This window comes from Sinohyriopsis cumingii, chromosome 1 (genome assembly GCF_028554795.1).
Source record: "Sinohyriopsis cumingii isolate HCF-2022 chromosome 1, ASM2855479v2, whole genome shotgun sequence".
NCBI lineage: Eukaryota > Metazoa > Mollusca > Bivalvia > Unionida > Unionidae > Sinohyriopsis > Sinohyriopsis cumingii.
Genome location: NC_142961.1, coordinates 122,808,120 through 122,826,461, shown reverse-complemented (window position 1 = coordinate 122,826,461; position 18,342 = coordinate 122,808,120).

Genomic DNA, 18,342 nt, shown 5'->3' with positions numbered 1-18,342 from the left:
TTACCGACCTTAGAAATTGGCGACTTCAGGGTCATTCAAAGGTAATTTTATCAACTGAGTATGGCATCTGTGTATCCCTGACACTTGAAAAGTGTCCCCTTGTTGGGCTCCTTGGTGGGTGGGGAGCACGGGTGCTGAATTTTTAATCTAGCCATCATGGATAATTCCAAAAAAAATCAAAATAAAAGATCGAAACCCTTATCAGAGTCTGACGATGAACCATGTAGTGTGGAGTCATTTCCACGCTTCATGGTCATACAGTCAAAAGATGCCACGAAACCGCTTGCCGCACTATCTCCATTTGTCATCGAAAAGACTATCACAGGATCGATTGGCACACCTAAAAGTGTTAAAAAGTTGAAATCGGGTTGTCTTCTTATTGAGTGTGAGCGACGAGGTCAATCAGACAATATCAGGAAAATGAAAACGTTCTTTGATATCCCAGTAACCTCATTCGCTCACACCACACTGAATACGTCCAAAGGCGTGATTCGCTGCCGTGACTTGGCTGGAGTCACCGACGCTGACATCATCGAAGGAATGAAAGATGAAGGTGTCACTGCAGTCCGACGAATACGTATTAAACGTAATAACAATCTGCAGGACACCAACACCATTGTACTCACCTTCAACAGGCCAACTGTACCCAAAGTGGTGAAAGTTGGCTTTTTGCAAGTAAAGGTAGAGATTTACATTCCCAACCCCCTTCGGTGTTATAAGTGTCAAAAATACGGCCATCACGAAGACCGCTGCTCCAAGAGCCAAATATGTGGCCGATGCGGAGACAATGCTCATCAGGAATCTGATTGTAGAGCAACTCCGCATTGTGTCAACTGCGGAAAAGAGCACCACGCAAATTCCAAGGATTGCGATACCTGGAAACAGGAGAAGGAAATTCAGAGGGTAAAATACACAAATAATATTCCCTATCCAGAAGCCAGAAAAATTGTACAGGCAAAAACAGCCCATCCTGGCCCATCCTTCTCCACTGTAGTGAAGAGCAATCCTAAAACAACGAAGGACGCTCAAACACAAACAGAAGCACCCGATTCAACACCAAATTCAAACACACCCCATTACCAAGCACAGAAAAACACGGCATCTACTCAGACTACATTTAATAATACCCAACAACCTAAATCACCAAAGAATAAAAAATCTCACGGAAACAGGCAACAAAAGGGGTCAGATGACCCCATCAAACTTTATAACAGGTTTGGAGGCATCGAGAGCATGGATGCAGAAGAATCTGCTCCATGCGCCCAAGGGAACTCCAGACCTACAAACAAAAAATTCACCCCCGTACTTCCTCCAGAGAAATAACAAAACAAATTCCGTCTGCGAAAGGTCTAACCTAGCTCCACAATCTTTAATTTAAATTTATAATGAAAAACACTATCATACAATGGAATTGTCGAGGACTTAAAGCAAATTACAATGATATTCTCCTGCTTTTAAACGAACATGATCCTGCGGTACTATGCCTTCAAGAAACCTTCTTGAAAGATACAGACAATATCACATTTAAAAACTACTCCCTGTTTAACACCTGCTCTCCAAATGTTAACAGGGCATCAGGAGGAGTTTCTGTTATTGTGAACAACAGAGCTCCTCATAGTTTCATTACTTTAAACACCAATTTAGAAGCCATTGCTGTAAGCGTCACTCTACATCGAGTGATTACATTTTGCTCTATTTATTTACCACCAAACACTAACCTAGTACCAAACGAACTCGATAATCTTGTTCAACAGCTTCCCGCACCCTTTGTTTTACTCGGGGATTTTAATGCCCATAACATTTTATGGGGATCGAATCATGTAAGTGACAGAGGTCACAAAGTTGAAGACTTTATTTCTAGACACGATCTGTGTCTATATAATACCAAAACACCTACATATTTACACCCAGGCACGGGTACATACACATGCATCGATTTGACAATTTGTTCTCCTTCGCTGCTTTTGGACTATGAATGGAAGGTCGCTGATGACCTTCACAGCAGCGATCACTTCCCAATCTCCCTTGTAAATCATAACTCTACAATTGATGAAGTAATTCCACAATGGAATTTAAAGAAGGCCGACTGGGCCAAATTCGAAACACTCTGTAAAACCAGGCTGAATGAGGATACAGTTTTCAATGTTAACGACCCCATTCAGCATTTTACATCTATTTTAACCGCCATTGCAGAAGAATCTATCCCCAAGTCCTCAGCAAACTGTAAAAGAACCCTAAAACCTTGGCTCACTAAGGAATGTAAGGAAGCCATACGGCAACGCCGAGAAGCCTTGAAAAAATTTAACAATCATCCGACGCCCGAGAATTTAAGTAAATATCGTATTCTCCGGGCCAAAGCTCGCCGCACAATCAAAGAAAGTAAACGAGCATCATGGATGAAATATGTTTCCTCTTTAAACTCTCGTTCCTCAATTAAGAAAGTTTGGGACACGATCCGAAAAATAAACGGAAAGAGAAAACACAATTCTTTCCGACATCTAAAAGTGAACAATAACAATCTTAGCTCAAAACGTGACATAGCAAATGTTCTTGCTGATACATTCTCTAAAAATTCGTCATCATCTAATTATTCCGAAGCCTTCCAAAAATTGAAAACTCAAAAAGAAAAGTCACGTTTAAAATTCACATCCAACAACTCGGAAAGCTACAACCAGCTGTTTTCACTATCAGAACTTATGGAGGCTTTAGACAAGGCCCATGATACTTCCGCTGGGCCTGACAAAATACATTACCAGTTTTTAAAACATCTTCCAGAATCATCTTTAACATCTCTTTTAAAACTCTTCAATGATTTATGGATTACTGGTAACCTACCTAAAATATGGAAAGAAGCAACAGTAATACCATTTCCCAAACCCGGTAAAGATAGTGAAGATCCTACCAACTATCGACCTATTGCACTCACAAGCTGCATGTGCAAAACAATGGAACGAATGATCAATTCTCGGCTTGTATGGTACCTGGAAACTAACAATTTAATATCTCCTTTCCAAAGTGGCTTTCGTTATGGACGGAGCACCAACGATCATCTGGTTAGACTAGAAACATTCATTCGCGATGCATTTATCAAGAAAGAACATTTAGTAGCGGTTTTCTTTGATTTAGAAAAGGCCTATGACACAACATGGAAGTACGGGATACTAAAAGACCTGCACGATCTAGGTCTAAAAGGCCGTCTGCCCTCTTTCATATCCAACTTCCTCTCCGACAGAGAATTCAAGGTACGAGTGGGCTGTACTCTCTCAGATTTGCACGAGCAAGAGATGGGTGTGCCCCAGGGCAGTATTTTATCTGTGACACTTTTCAATATCAAAATTAATAACATCACCAAGTGTTTGACTCCTGGTGTGGATTGCTCACTATATGTTGATGATTTTCTCATATGTTATCGGTCAAAGCACATGCATACAATTGAAAGACAACTACAGCAAAATATCAACAAGATTCAAAATTGGTCTAGTACGAACGGTTTCAAATTCTCGAAATCAAAAACGGTATGTATGCATTTCTGTCAATTACGACGACACCACGATGAACCTAAACTCACGCTGGACGGAACACCTATTCCAGTTGTTGAGGAAACAAAATTTTTGGGTATTATCTTTGACAGAAAACTGACCTTTATTCCACACCTAAAAAACTTGAAAGCCAAATGCTTAAAAGCACTTGACCTACTTAAAGTAGTAGCACACACTGACTGGGGTGCTGATAGAAAAGTCATCCTGAATTTATATAGAACGTTTATTCGCTCCAAACTAGACTATGGTTGCGTTGTGTATGGTTCTGCCAGAAAATCGTATCTTAAAATGCTTGATCCAATTCATCATCAGAGAATAAGACTGGCTCTGGGAGCATTTAAAACATCCCCGTGTGAAAGCCTTCTAGCTGAGGCGAATGAACCACCGTTATCGCATCGTAGAGAAATGCTTTCAGCACAGTATGCTCTCAAATTAAAATCAAACCCTCTGAATCCTGCTTTTTCGGCTGTTTTTCAACCCAAATACAAAACTTTATACGAAAATAAACCAAACGCCATGCCTTCCTTTGGCATTAGAATATCATCCAGCCTTGACACTACAAATATAGATCTTTCAAAAATTCAGAAAACATCCATCTCCGAAACACCACCCTGGCTAATTAAACAACCAAAAGTACGTTTTACGCTACACGATGGAAAAAAATCCGAAACAAACCCTTCTATCTTCCACAACTCTTACCATGAACTCCTCACCGAATTTAAAAACTACACGAGAATTTACACTGATGGATCAAAGGATGAGGAAAAGGCCGCTGCAGCCTTTGTTTGTGGAAATCACACAACGCAAGTTCGCTTACCAAATGGAGCATCAATTTTTACAGCCGAAATCAGAGCAATAGACCTTGCTCTGCAACATATAGAAAAGAATCGTATTTCAAACTGTATCATCTTCTCCGACTCGCTATCAGTACTTCAGTCACTACACAATAGAAAACTGGAGAACCCATTATTGAAAAACATACTCGTAAAAAATACCGAGCTGAGTGTCTCCCACAATATAATATACTGTTGGTTACCTAGCCACATTGGTATTAAAGGTAATGAAAAAGCAGATCGCGCTGCTAAAATGGCCTTTTCTCAAGAACCATCTGATTTTAAAATACCATATACAGATTTTAAACCTTGTATCAGAAAGTTCTTACGTCAGAAGTGGCAGGCATCATGGAATGATGCTGTAAATAACAAACTTCATGCAATCAAACCAACTCTAGGAGAATGGACTCCTTCCTACAGAACCATTCGTAGGGAGGAGGTAGTCATTGCAAGAATCCGAATTGGTCATACTTATATCACCCACACCCACATACTAAAAGGTGAAGACCCACCAGAGTGCGTTTCTTGCAATGAACCATTCACTGTCAAGCACTTTATGATAGAGTGCTTTGACCTACAACCTACGCGCGATCGTTATTACGTTGTGCATGATATGAAAGAACTTTTTGATAATATAAACATCACTCGTATTATCGAGTTCTTGAAAGCCGTAAATATTTACTCTAAACTCTGACTTTTATGCTATCACCTTGTGCAGTTTTATGCAATATACATTCCGTCCCATTTTAATACCTATTCATCTTTTTTACATCTCCCGTTGATCGGGAAGCTTTATTTTGCACCGTTACCATCTTACCGTTTTTAATTTCAACCATTTGTTCTTTTATATCGCTGGTCGATGTAGAACCTTTTATAAGTTTTAAAAGATTATACAAGTAACACTTTGTTTGGCGCTAAATAGCCTAAGAGTGCTGATGCGCCGTTAAAAAAAAACAATCAATCAAACCCCTTTCACCCTATCTTTTCCTTCTTCTAGAGCAGTCATTATCAATCCGATATTTGGGTTCTTCTGTTGCAGACTCCTAATTTCATCTGGATCCCATCCAGCAAGCCACGCGTCATTGTTCTTTAACTGCCCCATTTTATCCTTCTGCTGACTTCTGGTAACAGCTCTGAGCGCTTCCACTTTTAGATTGTCTCCGACACCTGTAACTACCTTCTGTTCTACTGGGCTAGCAGCGTTTTGACAAAAAGTCTCATCGTCATACGTTGTGTTCCCTTCTTGCTGTCTGTTACATGCCTTACATGGATTTCTCGATAAAGCATCGGCATTTCTATGTTTGTGCCCAGCCATGTGAGTAACCTCCATATCGTATGTACCCAGCTCCTGCAACCATCTTGCAACTTGTCCAGTTGGATTTTTTAAGTTCCGCATCCAGCTCACTGCTGCGTTGTCTGTGCGAAGGAGGACCTTTTGACCATACAAGTAGGAGCGAAAACTCCTAGTGGCTAGCACAACTGCTAATAACTTCTTCCGAGTGATACAGTATGAAACTTCATGCTTGTTGAGGGACTTGCTCATGTAGGCGATAACTCTTTCGAGACCGTCTTGCTCTTGCGACTGAACTGCCCACACCGACAGGTCACTGGCATCCGTGTCTAGTATAAATTGTAGTCCAGGCTTTGGGTATGCCAAGATTGGAGGCGACATCAAAGCCCGTTTTAATCGGTTGAAGGATGTTTCACATTCTTCGGACCAATTGAATTTATTGCCCTTTTCGCATATCTTATGCAACGGTTTTCCTATTTGGGCAAATCCCTTGACAAATCTCCTATAATAGGAAGCTAGTCAAAGAAAGCTTCTAATTTCCTTGGCATTCTGTGGAACTGGCCAATCCCTAATTTCAGCGATGTTGCTTGGGTCTGTGTGAACTCCATTCTCAGAAACGACATGTCCCATGAAGTTTACACTTCTCTGAAGAATAAAATGCATTTTGATGGTTTCAGCTTCAGGTTTGCTTCTGGCAGACGGATAAACACATGTTCCAACCTTATGAGACTTTCTTCAAAAGTCGACCCTGGGACCATAATATCATCCATATATAGCAAACATTCTTCCCATTGCAAACCTCTCAGGACAGTCTGCATAAGACGCTCAAACGTGGATGGACTATTTTGCTAACCCAAATGGCATTACTGTGAATTGGTATAAACCTTGACTAGTAGAGAATGCAGTCTTCTCACTATCATCAGAGGCCATTTCAATTTGCCAAAATCCAGAATTGAGATCAAAGCAACTGAACCACTTTGAACCTGAAAGGACATCAAGACACTCATCAACCCTGGGTAAGGGATATGCATCATTTACCGTTACATCATTGAGTCTCTTGTAGTCTACACAAAATCGGGATGGAATTTACTTCTTGGTGACCAACACTATGTTGGAACTCCATGCACTGTTTGAGGGCTCAATGACTCCTTGATCAAGCATCTTCTTGATTTCTGTCTTCTCTATTTCTCTTTTTCCAATAGGCAATCGACGTGGAGGCTGCCTTATAGGAGTTGCATTTGCTGTGTTGATACGATGCTTTACACGATCAGTTCTTCCAAGGTCATCAGATGACTTCCGAGAAGATATGCTGGTACTTTATCAGCAAAGATGCTAGCCTTCCCCTTTCTTCATTTCTAAGGTGGACAGAGCTCCTTTCCCATAAATCTTGTAGATGTTCTGGCAGTTTATCAGCTGTTGATTGAGATTCCAGAGAAGATATTGCATTGCACTGAGTTAACTCCGGAGCTGGAGTATGGTAACAGGACTCGCATATTTCAAGTGTCGTATTTGGATATAAGACAACTGGTTTTGAGCCAAAGTTTAATATATGTACTGCTTGATTCTCAGCTTTTGAATGTATTATTCCTCTTGTGAGTACGATTTTCTAGTCCTGCCACAATTTTGGAGAGGTCTCAATAACGCCAGTATCAGATGTTCCGATCCTGGTATTAAAACTGGTATACACATTCGAGATTGAGGGGGTACTGTGATTGTCTCCTTCACAACAACACGGCACATCATGCTGGCTTCACCCCCTGTGTAACACTGAATATCACCGTAATCTGTGCAGAGGAGTAAACGTTTTAATCAATTTTGCTGACATGCTGCATCAGGTAGCTTTGCCCTAAAATGGCATAGGGGTCTATGTCACAAACTAAGACAGTCGTTCTATAAACTGAGGAACCAAGTGCTAGTGGCATGTTGAAACATCCGTGCACTCTTAATTCATTTCCGTTTACGTCGAGTAACTTTAAGTGGGTTTGCTCTAGTGGAGGTTTCGTATCATCATCCATCATCAAGTATTGATCATATGGAAGTATTGTAGAGGTAGAACCGCTGTCTATTACGAAATGTATTGGTAATCCATAGAGGTAACCTTTCACAAAAAGACCATTATCCCATTTCCCTGTTGTTTTCCCAATATGCCCCAAACGTATACATTTTTCATATGTGTCAGTCCCATTCTTTTCTTCGGAAGGCCGTTCCTTATCCATCAACTCCTGGCCTACAGAGGTGACGGCTTTAAGTTTTCCTGTCCCCTTGGATTTTCTGTTCTTGGCTTGCTTCCGTAACTTTGACTGGTAATACTGGTCTGAGCTTGACATTTCTTATAAACGGGACAATTCCTGAAAAAGTGGTCTGGTATACTGCATATGAAACAGGTCTTGTTTCCGGTATCCCTACTCGAAGATTGATTTTGGCCCTGTCTGGAAAATCTGGTGTTCTCCAGTCGCTCAAGTCGTTCAGTAAGCAATCTAATAGACTTCTCAAGTGTCCTATCGATTTCTGTCTGTATATTATTTACATTCATTCCTGGATCACTATGACTGAACACGCCTCTGACGGTTGATTTTCTTCCATGATCACCCATAATGGCCTCGTATCTTTCAGTTATTTCGACTGCCTGTGCAACGGTCTGACAGTCTCTGTCTATGCATCTGCATTTCATTTCTAGCGAAATACATTTATAAAGTTGGTTAAGAGCTAATGCTTCTTGAGCTCTTGAATCAAGGTTGACATATGCCCTCTGTGACATCTGTCTTAAATCATCCGCCAATGCTGCGATCGGCTCCCCAGTCAAGCGCTTACGTGATTCCAGTCGTGACAGCCATCTGCTCTGTTGTCTTGTACTGCCAAATCTTTGCCCAATTGTCGGACTAATGCGTTGTAAGATCTCTTTTCTTCTTTTGATAAACTAATGTAAAACGTTCTGGCTAGTCCTCTCAAGGCTGCGGCCAAAGCTAGAACTTTTTCCGATTCTTTCCAATACCCAAGTTCTGCGCAGATTTCAAAATGGGAAATATATTCTTCCAATCTTCAGTTCCACTAAATGGTTCTGGCTTAATACTAAAAACACTACTTGTTCTGCTATTTCTAGGTCCCCTGGCGGTTTGCCTTGTTTCGTACTCCATTACATCTCCACCATCTTCGTTATTACAGATTTCATCATAGCCTTCGTGGGAAACTTCATTTTCTTCCACATATATGTCTCCTTGGCCAATTTCTATGAGATCTTCGTCCTCCTGTCTAAATTCAATTTCTGGGTCGGGACTTTGTGCCATTGTCAAAACAATGAACACTAGGGTATTTACTGGTGTTTTGCTCTCCTTTGGGACCTCAAGTAATTATGGGTTTATATTTAGCGCTGTTGATGTTGCCACCACCTTTTAGAAAAATGTACTTAGGTTCGATCCTGGATGTCACATAAAACTATGACATCCCACTTCTTGACACCATTTGTAATAGATTGTGTGTGTGTGTGTGTGTGGGGGGGGGTATGGGATAACTTGTATAAACGTAATAATAAATTGCAAAAATGCTCAAAGTCAGGACCTTTTTATTTTTGACTATGAAATTGTGATAAGGTGCTTAGTATAAGAAATATGACTAAAACATGAATGTATGTGATTGATTACGTGTAACGTATGCAATACACAAATGTATGTGTTTGATTACGTGTAACGTATGCAATACACAAATGTATGTGTTTGATTACGTGTAACGTATGCAATACACAAATGTATGTGTTTGATTACGTGTAACGTATGCAATACACAAATGTATGTGTTTGATCACGTGTAACGTATGCAATACACAAATGTATGTGTTTGATTACGTGTAACGTATGCAATACACAAATGTATGTGTTTGATTACGTGTAACGTATGCAATACACAAATGTATGTGTTTGATTACGTGTAAATGCTATAATATGCTGGCCTTCATAACCTTAACGTAATCACTCAGCGAGAAATGGACGACCCACGGAGTAAGAATTTTGAAAGTGAACCCTAAATGCTTAGTGTGGCAGGAGATAGCTGCTTATTTATGTGGTACCATATTACTTTTATATTAAGCTTGAATCAATAGCAGTGAATTGAATTTGTTTGAATTGAATTGAATTGATTCCTATTGTTGTACTATATATAATTCTAGTCTATTTTTGAGAATAAAGAAATTAAAATTTGTAGACTTGTCTTATTTTTACAAATATCTATGAACTTTTTAATGCCGTCCAATAAAGTTGTAATTATAACTACCTCAATGGTGGAGAGATGTTGATTAAAGCGCTAATGTTGACAGTTATCTGCCGAATTTCGAATTTCACTCCTGTTTATACAGTTTGGAAAGTAGTCTTGTGATGTAAACATAACCAATCATTGCTTGTCCGGGACACGGAACAGGTCTGGTGGTGCCGAACAGAGACTCTACAACTAGCGACACAAACTGAGGGTTAATATACAATTTAACTATCATCACTTGTCCGTTCACACTCTGTCATTAGCAAATATATAAACATTAAGTATTTTTGTCGCGTCCGTCAAACGTCAACGTACTTGAAATCGTAACCAAGACAGTTAAGCTTGGGTGAAGAGTACACAATTACCGAAGAACGCTGATAACATTGAAAATATATTGACCAGCATAAAAACGAAGAATACACCAATAAATATTAAAAACATACTTATTCTAGTATAAAAGAAGGCCAGCATTTACAATCAACAAGTGAAATTTAATTTAAAAAATGTGCACTTGACAAATTTACTGTGTGGAACCGGTCATGTGATCTAGTGTCGGCCATCTTGCCTGCAGACGTATTTTCGTGATGTCAGCTTAGTGCTATTCAAATGATGAGTTGTCATGGGAATTTAAGGGTGATAAACATATTTCTTGGTGTGACAAATTCATATGAAATAAGATTCCAGAAGATTTTGTGAGTATTTAACGATGTGCGAGGTTGAATTTCATGACGCATGTTACCACATGACCGGCAATCACAGTTGACATAAACATGAACGGTTTAATACAGATATCAAGGTAAGTCGCGATCTATACACTTCTGATACATTACAATGTTTAAATTCATTCTTTCAGCAGTTTATATGTTCATTAACATGAACAACATGTTAAATTTATGACATAGAAAAACCACCCTTCCCATCCATCCTGTACAACTTTAGAGTCTCGGGTCTATTACAATATATTTGATTGTCGAGATAATTAATACTCGTCACTGATCATTGGTCGTTAATTGTATCATCGAGAACACCTTCGCTATTATGCATGATTCTGAATGCTGACCACACATGAGCTGCACCATCGTCGCGAAATGTTTTCTTGGCGCCACGAATACTTTTAATCAATGTTTTCGTCGGATCAACCAGAGCACACGTCGGTAAGTCAGGGGTTATTCTGTCAAGATCGAATCTAGATTTAGAAGCCTCGATTGTAGATAATATCTCAAATTCTTCCATAGCATAATTAAGGCATACATCTAAATCTCTTGAAGCATGTCATTTGTCCTTTTCCCCCGCATCGTTATTATCGTTAAATTTTGAACATCTACATGTATAATTTTGAAATATAAAAATAATACGTGTTTTAAATCAAGATTTCAGAGAGGAAAGCAAGGCATAGTTTTTTCTTCTGAAATTAAAGTAATGACTTCTCAAGAGCCGCACTAGCACTTTTCATTTTTTAAAGGATACCTTCTCAACTTACCTATCCACATCAGATTTGATCAACATTTCCACGCTGCATGTCAAACGACGGGTTCCTCCCAAACTAGTCGGAATAAAGTCAACCGATAGAAATTGTCTTGTATTCAAGGTTTCATTGGTTGCACTGGTGGTTTGTCATCTGTATGATGCAAGCAGAAGTGTATATTTTTTAGTCATTTCAAAGATCTGAGGGCATGGTTTCAAATGTACCCTTTAAAAATCTACTTATATCTGTTCAGTAACTATCTGACCGTAGGGAAAGGTTTTACTGAAGGGATGTTTGATGTCACTGCTTCCCGATTCCAGAAGTCTCCGTACTTACGTCGTTGACGATATTTTCACGATTAGGTATATAAGAATGATGAACACGATTTGCTATATATACCTCTGAACACTTGTGTAAGTTCATTCGGTTTGTTAAGGACCAATTTCTTGAGTCCAGTTGCCCAGTCTTTCACAGGGCCAAAGGCCAAGACAAGCTCTTTGTAGGTGTCAATTTATTTTGTTTTGGTGTAGTCTGGATAAGGCAGTCTATGGGGAGTGTATTAGCGATCATAAAGTCGTTTTCTCCATTCTACTGAGACTAGATTTCTTTTAGTCTTTTTATCCTTTATAACAGCTGGACTTGTGGTCATATCTAAAAGTTTAAATGGCAGAAGAAACGTTTTAAACTCGCCCAGATCATATGTGATTAGAGCAATACCATCGCCAGATACACCCATAATTACGCACGTGCATAGCTTAGGATGAGAGCTCAGACTCTTAGCAACAATTAATGATTTACATTTCTCTTTGTAAATTTCAGTCCTAGATGTTTTTTCGTTGCTAGTACAGCATACCTTCTCCATGTCTTGCTGTGTATAGCAGCATGCAGTGTACCATTCGATGTACGACCATATCTACATAACGTCGTATCGGTGATGTGAAGTGTGTGTAAGGACATACATTCTTGATGAAGCATTTTGCATCCACTGATATGTCTTTTACTTTTGATGAACATTTGTAAGTTGCCTTATTCTTCATCTACATCTATTCGTGATGAGCAATGAATTGCAATGGATGGAGGTCGTCAGTTTTCATAATTTTACTAGCCTTTTCAATGTCTATAATTTGTACATCAGACAGGTAATAACGCATCAGATATGCGAACCACTCGTTCATCTTGACTGCCAAAGCATTTTTTAAATGACGGCTTTTTTACCCTCCATCAATAACCTATCTTGTAAAGATAGTAATACATCTACGATTCCTTAGTATTCGCTGCACCAGTTTTCTGTGTCGGATTTGGCACAATAAAGGAACCTGTTTTGGGTATACCATCAAAAGCTTTTCTGCTATATATTTTTTTGTCAGTATCATGAATTCCTCGACTAATAAGTGTGCTTCGAACGTGTCAAAGTCCTTCATCCTGATGGCAAATATAGCATTGCCCAGCCGTTTCTTCCGGAGCTATGTGACAATTTTAAACAGTCGCTGTACATATGTGGTTATAATAGGATCAAATGTATTCGCTTTACCCTCCAATATTCTCTGCACCTGAATGTATGAAAACTCTACACGAGACTGGATAATAGTGTTGCACATGTTTGGGAAGCCAATCATTTCGCTTTGTCGAAATAAAACAAATACTGACAGACAGTTACTTTTCTGTAATAAGCTGAATATATTTTCGCTGAGAGGTTCGATCAGTGGTCGTGGTTTTCCTTTGTTTGGATCGAAAGCCTCTTCTGAGCATCCGCATCGGCAGGATCCTTTATCTTTATGACTGTAGTTATAGCTGTAACATGAACGCCCGCGCAATCTAGATCTTCTTTGATTTTAATGCTCAATGGCCATCCAGGGATGTAGCACTATCGGGCTCAACAATAAAAGCGTAAAGGTGTGCATAATTAACTCTTATCTTGCTCGGTCACACAGTTTTTACTTTTGTCACAGTCGGGTAAAATATCGTTTACATGTTCCACTGTCTTTTTTCAATATATATTTGGAACTCCATACCTTGCATCTAATACCCTTAAGCTCGTAATAATGTCTGTGGATTCACTAATCAAACCTTGAACGACTGCTCTAAGAGTGTATTGGTAAGTCTGATCCATGTTAGAAAGGCCGCGATGAAAACAAAACTGTTTCTATTTTAATCAGGAACAAACTGAAGTCGTTCGAAAACGAGTTTCTTTTTCTCCCTATTGTACTGGTAGACATCTACTACGTTCATAATATTTTTGTTAGGTGTTTCATCTTTCGCGTACTGTCATAAATATGAATCTTAGGAATAGACTTGCAGAATGGTATCATTACATTTCCAGCTTGGTCATCAAAAGAACGCAGACAAACTGGATGCCTCATCTCTTTGAATCGATGACAATTGAAATGTCTTAAAACTTTTCCATGCATTTTTTCTGGGTGTTGGTTTTCGTGTCCTACATTCAGTATTTCCACAACTACTTCATCCCCTGTGAAGGTCTGACCTGATTTGGATCTTCCGGTGATTTAAATATTCTCTTTACATTCTTCCTGGGTTCAACTGGGATGCAGAAAACATGATTTGGAGGTTAAGTTATATCGTACATCGGCTCTGTTTGTCAGATGATTCTCTTTGCTTTTCTTCCATTTCATCCGCATTACATTCTTCTGAGTAAAAATGTTCCTTACTCAACGCCCTAGGATTAAAAACATCACGATTCGGATCCAGACCCACATTCAAGATTTGATAATCTAATATCACATCGGAACATTTGCTAGTTGTGCTACTGTCATGATATTGTAAACTCTTCTCGAAATATGAAATGTCATTGTCAGTATCTGTTGATGTTGTATTTTCCATTGTTTTCCAGCACAGTACTCGACACTGCCAATTTTAAGATATCAATGGGTCGATGTTGTTTCTTGATTAGTTACCTTAAAGAGCTATAATATGTTTACATGGAAATCTGAATTAGACATAACGATATGTAATATTGTTTACATAGACAGTATGTCAGATAGATATTAATATAACGTTTTGAAAGCTATATAGATAATGCAGATAAGCCTTATAATAGGATTAATCACTAATGATTGGTCAAGGTTTAAGATTAAATGAAATGTTGCTTAATCATAATTTCGTAGTTTTAATCAACACACCATGACATCCCACACATAATTTGGTTGTCCATTCGACAATATCCCGCATTATTTATCCATTCGAAAATACACCACATTGCTTATCCATTCGACAATACCCCACATTGGTTATCCATTCGACAATACCCTGCATTGGATGTCCAGTGGACAATACCCCACATTGGTTATTCAGTCGACGATACCTCATGTTGTTTATTCATTCGACAATACCCCACATTGGTTATCCAGTCGACATTGCCCCGCATTGGTTATTTATTCGACAACAGCTAGCATTGTTTAACACCTTTTTCATCGCTGTTAAATTCCTCAGAGATGGGTATTATAATTTAAATCTGTTATTCGCTTTCATAAACATCCTCTGAATAATGAGGTGAGGTTTTGTGGATAAGATCGTGTAGAGCATCATATACACCTTGGTGGATGCAAAGCGGTGGCATTACACACGATTTCATATTATAACGTAATCCTGCACTGATGAAAACAAAACACCCAGATTGTAAAGCTGGATTTCAGAGTGAAGGTGCGTTTAAACAACCGACCCCAACTCAAACGTCTAGCTGGATGCCTAAAACAAAAGCCATCTGTTCATCAATTGCCAAACATTTGGGGTGATGTGACTCCTTCAGACAGTGGGAAAACTGTCGTATGAACATTCATACACGTTTGATGCTTCATACGATTTCGCAGTACTAGCTGTTATTTTTGTACTCTGATAGTTTACATTTTTCTGTTCACCCCACCTTGTTCCCCATTGAACATATTCTGACACTTGAAACCGAGTTTTTGTTAATAATTACACGGTTCTGCACGTGGCGAAAATATTATTTGTAACACGGCACAACTTTATGTTATCTGAATTGGGAAATATAAAGTCACGTTACAAAGGAGCTCAGACTAAACGTTTAAAAATAACGTTTGCCATTACAAACTGAAACAAAGATTAACATAATATGCCGCAATTGGTCACGTTACAAATGCCTTAAACTATGGTCTCAAAATCAAAAACTGTAATATGTTTCAGATATATATCTGTCTATCTACCTAAGTATTACCTAACTAAAAGATGTATGTATTTATGTGTTGGGGTGTGGGTATTAAATATTGTGAATATGCGACATATCTAATGTGTTTTATGTACTACTTGCTTACCTGTAATGATTTTATTTTTGTACATTTCATTTCGTTAAACATTCATTACTATGTGAGCATTTATTAACATTATGTACACATACAAAATATTTACAAATTAATATTTCTATGAAATTATTTCCACTGTCGATTCAGCCCATTGCATTTATCCAAGCCATTGCATCGCTATCTGATATTTCTTTCATACGATAAGGAGAAATAATAATAATAACAATAATAATAATAATAATAATAATAATTTGATGTTTCAAATTGCGTACGATGAACTTATGGAAGCAAGGATGAAAACTAGAACACTGGTCTCCAGTGCGAGAGATCCTGTGTTTGAACCACATTGGAGTTCATAATTTAGTTTTACTAATACATTATCCCGTGATTAGCTGATATGATGAAAGCAATATGAGTGGTTTTGAGCTACCTATATTAGTAATAGTAATACAATGCATTTGTTTTGGTTTCAAAGTTCTGGTTTTAAGAGTTATCAGCGTTCAATAAAACTAGATTTAATTTAGCCTACAAACCAACAAGAGGTAATTAAAATATTTTATAAAGGAGATATAATTTGGGATGCGCCACGAAAATAGCCATGCGCTTTATTTATTCTGTATTATTGACTGTAATTGCAGATGTATGTATGTCGTAAGCCAGAAAATTTGAGAGGACCATATTTTCTTTCACTGAATTAAACTAATAATATAAACGGGTCACGATAAACACATTATATTTTGGCATTATCAACAATCATCATGTTGTTCGTATTTGAAATTAATTATTTTTACGTCATTATCGAATGTGGTGATGTTCCAGCGACTTATGTTGTAAGCATTGTTCGTAATTGTATGAATTCATATTTCGGCTTAGTAGCTGGCATTTGTATCTGTGTTCAGGGTGCATATAGACATTGGGTCAGGGTTCACATCTTTTGTGTAATTGTCCACATTTTGGACACACTCACCCACTTGCTATCTTGTTGGGATTGATTTGATTAACGTCCCTTACTGATCTACATAACTTCCTTCTTTGAAACCCAAATATAATAACCAAGCCAAGAAAGTAAGTACCGGTACATAGCCTCCTCACTATCTGACATCAAATCTTTAGGACTTCAAGGACTTAAAGATAATCTTCCAGATGTTCCACTAGAGTATTTGCATCGCAGTGGAGCTACAATATCACAGTGCTTTGACTAACAAAAACTGAAATAGGCCACATCATAGGGTATGAAGGGGGATTACCGCCATTATTCTATGCATGTATTTTCTAATCTTTCTTGGTGCATTATTGTAAATGGCTGCTTGCAAGTGCTGCTTTCATAATTCTATCCATGCATATTATATTCTTCCTTCATGCAAATTGTACGTGGCAGTTTGCAAGTGCTACTTTCCGCCTGCATTATTGTCAGTGCCTGCCTGCAAGTGCTACATTCATAATTATGTCTTGAATTTTCTATTCTTCATTGATGCAAGCTGTAAATGGCTACTTGCAAGTACTTAGATCTTCTTTCATTCTGCGTAATTTTATCTTGCAAGATGCTAACTACTGAATTTAATCCTTTTTTTTTTGTCGTATGGCAAACGCTATGTCAGTTATTACAAATTTGAATATTATATGTAAACTTGTTATATCAAAAGTTCCCCAGACTGCACATTCTAAACGCATGATAATAATGTAGCATAAAGCACGTTGCAAAGTTAGCATCACGGAAGTTATCATAAAATGGCCTCATTGTGATAACATCACAATACGACTACTCCCCTGACCCTAGCAAAAAGAGGTTGTACCACTTTACGGCATGTATGGGCAACTCATTTAATATATCAATGGAATTGTATTGCGACATTGCAGTCTGCTGATTTCTCAGAGTATTAACATTCGGAAGAGAGGTGGCCTGCAAGAAGCACAAAATAAATTAAATGTTTCAAATTGTATACAATTAGATGTATTTACACAATGTTATATTTCCGCTGCCCTTCCCACCCCATTTTTATTTGGATATTTTGTGGGTTTAATTTACCGTTTCTGCATGGTGGCAGAATAGGGTAGACATTTACAAGCAAGGTTTAAGGCCCTAATTTGTTTATATATTCTCATTTACAATGGTATCAATTTAGACCATGTTTATTATTTTAGAGTGCAATGCAAATTCTGCTTTTTGTATCAGTAAAGACTTCGTATGGTTTAAGCGAATTGCACATAACTGCACATCAAGGCCATACTTTCTCTTTCTTGTTTATTCACGAGAGAGAGAGAGAACATTACAGAGATGAAGATTCTGTTTATTCTCTCATCCCAATGAAATTAACCTGCAGTTTACAGTGGCATGTATATATATATATATATATATATATATATATATATATATATATATATATATATATATATATATATATATATATATATATATATAGGTAAATGTTCAAATTATGCAGAATTCTTATATATTTATGGCATGGATGATTATGCAGTAGCCAGCAAGTATTGTCACTAGTTGTCGTGACAAGTATCTCATATCTCCAATTTCATTTTAAATCTCCAATTACAATACAACAGCAAGAAGCAAATGACTTGAAACAAGCACATCACGTACAAAGCATATACTGTAGCATAGCTATATGCTAAAAACATATGAACATATTTCATTATATAAGAAAATAAATTCTAACAGAAAGAATATATATTTTCTA